The following is a 6,057-nucleotide window of genomic DNA, read 5'->3' as shown; positions in this document are numbered from 1 at the left end:
ACCCATGTTGTCACAATGACAAGATTTCTTATTCATTTTAAAGGATGAACATTAAGTGTTCCATGGCATTTCTACATATCCCCATTTTTAAGTCTATTTAGCCACTGAAGTATTGTTGGTTCTGTATCTTGGCTACTGTGTGGCTTTGTTTACTTTGGCTTTACACCCAGGAGTAGGATTGCTGTATGCTGTGTCATATGGTAGGTCTAATTTCCCTTTTTTTGTTTTTGTTTTTGTTTTTGTTTTTGTTTTTGATTTTCAAGGTAGGGTTTCATTTTAGCTCAGGCTCTCCTGTAATTGAGTATGTAGTCTCAGGGTGGCCTCGAACTCATAGCAATTCTTCTACCTCGTCGTCCCCAGTGCTGGGATTAAAGGCATGTGTCACCATGCTTAGCTTAGCTTTCTAATTTTACGTTTTTAAAATACTTTATTTTTATTTATTTGACAGAGAAAGAGAAAGAGGGAGAGAGAGAGAAAGAGAGAGAGAGAGAGAGAGAGAGAGAGAGAGAGGGAGGGAGGGAGGGAGGGAGGGAGGGAGGGAGGGAGGGAGGGAGGGAGGGAGAGAAAATAGGCATGCCAGGGCCTCCAGCTACTGCAAATGAACTCCAGACATTGTGCCCTCAGTGCATGTGGTTGATGTGGGTCCTGGGGAATCAAACCTTGGTCCTTTGGCTTTGCAGGCAAGCACCTTAGTCACTAAGCCATCCCTCCAGCCCCTGATTTTACTTTTTAAAGAACTGTTAATACTATTTTACATACTAACTATACTAGTTTATATTCTCACTAATATTATGCAAGGGTTCCTCTTTTCTCCACTCTCTCCAATACTAATAACCTCTGGTTATTTTACTAACTAATTTACCTTCCAAAGAATCTTGATCCATTAAAAAATGAAATTAAAATGATATTAAATATTTATTAAATAAGATGGCTACATAACATCTTCAGGGCTCTCATTTTGAAAACAACCTCAAGTCCCACTGTTATCTCATATTGACTATCACCAGCACTAACATTCCCAAACCACTGTAATTAAATATAGATCAGCAACAATCCTCCAAGTAAACTTGTAAAGATATGGACAATTTATTTGATGTCCCCAATGACAAGGAGTTTGCATTAGAAGGTAATTAGGTTTAAAGAGTTAAATGGTATTTATTTAGATACTGAGCTAAGACTTTGAATACTTGCATTTTCTTTCTGATATACATGTAAAGGTTTTTATTTAAATTTTTATTTCATGTGATTGAAGTTTCCCTTAATAATTCAATAGCTGTAAAAGCCATGGTTTTTAAATTTTTCTACCTACTCAATTGTTTTTTATTCAATTAGACCTTACTTAAGGTCATTGAGTTCTACCAAGTTATCTCCAAAAATGTACTTTTTTGATCATGTAATACTTTTATTTCTAGTTTATAGATTTCAAGAGTTGCTCAAAGATGAGGTTAATGCATCAGAAATAATAATAGTTTAGTTCCAAGTGTGGACAGTATCTAACTCAGCTTCAAAATTATATTAAACCTTCTCTGGTAGTACTCCAGGGTCTGTGCCATTACACAAGTGTTCTTTGGGAATTCCCATTGACCTGAGTGGAACAAAGACTCCTTGAGAGAACCCACTAACCAGTCATAAAGTTTATTTTTCTAGAATTCTTTCCACTATTTTTACAGCTATTTTATATGACTTTTCATAGAAAAAATAAGAATATTATTAATTTCAATGTGGTGGACATGTCCAGTTGTATTAATGCCAGTATGTATAGAAACAAATGAAGGGGAAAGACCATCTCTCAACATTTCATAACAAGTTCATGAATAATAAAACTCATTATTTCAAAGACTTATGGTCAGTGACTACTCAAAACTTCAAATTTCAATTGGCTAAGTAGTCATCTATAATTTAAACACAGAAGAAAACACTGATAATTTGTTACTTAGGACATTGGAAATGCCACTTTAGTATCATAGAAGGCTATGGGCTTTGCCATTAGAGAGACATAAATTCAAAGCACAAATAGGAATGATAGGACTTGTGATGATGGGTAAGTTTAGTTTCTTTAAATTTTAGATCCTCTGGTTAAAGTGGAATTGTAATTTCAAGAGAATATTTGAGAAACCTATGAAATTGTATAATAATTGTGCACCACCAATCATGTGGCACTTAGTATCAACGAATGGCTCTACCAGTTAGTTCATTTTTCTTTCAGTTGCAATTAACTCTCAACTTTGGGAAGGGTGTTCACAGTAGTTATAATTTAGCAAAGATATAATTTATTTTAGTCACTATAAAGTTTATCTCTAATTTCATTTGGCCTTTATTAAACATTTATATTTTTCCTGTTATTCCCAAAGAAGCATTTACAGTTAAGAGATATTTTGTAACTGGATTTATCCAAGCCAAATATAATCTCAGACTACCTGCAGATAAAGTGTGTCCCCTTAACACAGTCCTACATCACCTGTATTTGAATAAAACAAAGACATAGAGCAGTAATTTCTATCTTTTAATCAGTAGAAAATGAATGTATTGATATAATAAAATAAAACGTATCACCTTATTTATTTTTTAATATATTGGCTTCAAAAATAGCCAATTGTGCCTTACTTAGTCTGATTAAACGTTGACCTGTTGGCTAGGGAATCAATGCTGAAGTCCAATTCTCTTGTCTTCTCATGTCTGATTCACTTCTGCTTTTTATATACCTTTGCTAGCATTCAGAATGGCTGGAAAGTGTAAAGATCAACTAACGTAAGTGACATAATTCAGCGAAGTCACTTTTCTGAAAACCATTCCTTTATTCACTAATATCTTTAGCTAATATCCTTTTTGTTGTAAACAGTTTGGTCTTAATTTTTTTTAATTTAATTTATTAGTTTTCTTTTCAGCAAATACAGGCAGTTTGGTACCATTGTTTAGGCTCATCCATGATCTACCCCCTCTCACTGGACCCTCCTTGTTGATGTAAATGGGTCGTGCATTGTGGAGTTAGCCCACAGTTATTGATACCATAAATGTCTCTGCATATCATGACCCAACATGTGACTCTGACATTCTTTCTGCCCCCCTCTTCCACAAAATTTCCCTGAGCCATGTTGGGTTCATTTTTGGTCTGCTTCAGTGCTGAGGTGTTGGGGGCCTCTGAGGCTCTGGCTCTCTGATTTGGTAGGAGCTGATTTTTCTCTGTGTTGGTCTCTTTCCCCTTTGTCCTGGTATCCGGTTCATCAGGGAAACAGCACCCTTGCTTGTTTCGCCACTTTTCCTTAGTTTCAGTCGAGTCCCTTTTGAGGTATGTTGGGGCAGCTCTCTCCTTAGGATCTGCATCTACCTGAAAAAGAGAAGCAGATTCTCCAATGGAGAGTAAGTTAGCACCCGGAAAATTGAGATAACACTTACTTTTTTGATAGAGAGTTTAATAGATATAGGCCCTTTTGTACCCCATGATTGATGGTAGCTTGATATTGTAGAGTGGGCTTGTGTTTGGATATGGTTCTGACTTGTTTCCCAGCTCCAGCTATGGGTCCTGTGCCACTGAGGGAATCAGTTAGCCAAATCAAGAGCAGTTGGTTCCCCACCATGGCTGTGTTCCACTATTGCACTTGTGCAGGCATCACATCAGGTTATTTGTTGCTAATTAGGTTAGACCATGAGTTGCTTGGGCAGATATTGGTCATTTCCCCCAGTCTCCCATGTAACACCTTCTGGCACTAGACACACTGACTGTCTGGGGACTGATTCTCTCCTGGCTTCCAGCCATGCCATTCCATTTTACTTGTCAGCTGCTTATGGGGTCTTCAGCAATAGGGTCTTACCACTAACCTTTGGTGGGTCATCAAATACTCTGACAGAAGTCTGTCATTGTTTTGGGAAACCTTGTAGGTTTCTCTGATCAAAAGCTCATTGTGGATGATATCCCCAAGCTGGTAGTGGGGGTTACAGGTCAGTGCCCACTAAGAAAATGAGGAAAAACATAACTAATATACAAGAGTTAGAGAGGAGAGAGAGAGAGGGGAGAGGGGGAGAGGGAGGGAGGGAAGATGTAGAAGATTTAGGTTAGTCTTGATCCTACCCTCTCCAGTGTCTTGTGGTTCAGGTGTTTCCTGTAAGGGTCTAGTGAAGGTTCAGCCATTTGGTCTGCCTTTTAGGAAGTAGAATTTTATGGTACCATTGCCGTTTGGGTACAGATTAGTGTTTCCTACCCCTTAGATGTCCTCCCCACCCTCCCCATCCATCCTAGTGTCTTAATTTTCACATTTTATCAAGAATGGATATATTGCAGGGCGTGGTGGGGCACAACTTTAATCCCAGCACTTGGTAGGCAGAGGTAGGAGGATTGCTGTGAGTTTGAGGCCACCCTGAGACTACATAGTGAGTTCCAGGTCAGCATGGACTATAGTGAGACCCTACCTCAAAGAAGCAAAAACAAAAAATAAACAAAAAAGAATGGATATATTTCTTTGTCCAAAGAAAGGAAAGAGAAAACAAAGTAAGACAGAAGGTGTCTTTAAACTAGTTTGGATTGTTTGTACATAAATTTTGTGTAGCATGAGCTACTTAATGCTTTATTTATTCCCTCCCACCAATTTAAGGGACTAATTTAGTGCCTTAAAATTGCCAGAAGGGGAATGTGTGTGTGTGTAGAATACAAAGTAATGTAAAACATAATCAAGACTTTTATATTAAAACTGGAAAAAGATGCTTGGGAGACAGTGCCCAGTGAGATCAAGAAGAAAAGAATAAGAAGCAAATAATAGCACAAAGTGGGACTGTGATTTGTTACTGTTTTTTGTTGAGACAGAGAGGGCAATCAAATACAGATTCTTACTTCGTAATGAGAACTTCTACTCCGATTTTGTTTGGGAAGTTACTACATTGTTCTGAATAAATACATCATCTCCATTATTTTTAGATTACTTTTGCTTAAGAAATTTCACTACTGGAATACTGCTCACATTTATTGCACCATTTTCCTGCCCAGCCTATTACCTAGTAGTAATGATGTTTTAAGAGCTTCTTGTTTTGATTGATAAATATGTTAAGTACAAGACAATACTTATATACACAGGCTCAAAGAACATAGTATGACTAAAAATAGTCAGAGAAGAGTGTGTAGGGCTTTATTACAATTTATACAAAATATAAAAATAGAGAAAATACTAGGTTTCATGTTTGCTTTTTTTTTATTTTTTATTTTTTTAGTTTTATGAGGTAGGGTCTCACTCTAGCTCAAACTGACCTTGAATTCACTATGTTGTCTCAGGGCGGCCTCAAACTCACAGTGATCCTCCTACCTCTGCCGGGATTAAAGGCATGTACCACCATGTCCAGCTGCTTTTTAAAAAATCAGGCTTATCATTTGTGATACTATTGCTTGCTCTGAAAAAAGTTATTATGTATATTTTCCTTTAAACTTGTATAAGTTAAATGTAATTACTGGTTTACAATTCTGGTTACTCAATCTTCATGAGCATCAATTTACTCACTAAAATGATTAATTTAATCATTTATATAAAAGAAAGAATTATGGGCTGGAAAGATAGCTCAGTGGTTAAGGTGCCTTCCTGCAAAGCCTAATGACCCAGGTTCAGTTCCCCAGTGCTCATGTAAAAGCCAGATGCACAGCGGTGCAAGCATCTGGAATTCATACAAAAAAGAAACAATTTTAATCAATGTAATTATTAAAAGATATGATTTTGCTGGATTAAGTTAGATATAGAATAGAAAATATCTAGTTGCCTCATCAAAGATAACTTAGTGCCAGTGCTCTGTGAAAGAGCTAGGGTGACTGAGAATATTTCCATCTGATTTCTAGGACACATAAGAGGGATTATGGCAGACTAGTCATATTTTATACATTTTTGAGAACAAATAAAATTAATTAGGACAATATATAAAATTATATACAACATGTGCTTTCAGAATAACTAGGAATTATAGGATATTATGAACTTCACATTGTTTCTAGGTAGAAAACACACTCATATCCATAGATAAGTGAAAGAAGTAGATAGATGTGTTACATTGCAAAAACTTGTGAAAAATTAATTTTATATTTCAAAT

The sequence above is a fragment of the Jaculus jaculus genome, chromosome 6 (assembly GCF_020740685.1).
Source record: "Jaculus jaculus isolate mJacJac1 chromosome 6, mJacJac1.mat.Y.cur, whole genome shotgun sequence".
Classification (NCBI taxonomy): Eukaryota; Metazoa; Chordata; class Mammalia; order Rodentia; family Dipodidae; genus Jaculus; species Jaculus jaculus.
Note: the sequence above shows the minus strand (reverse complement) of the source record.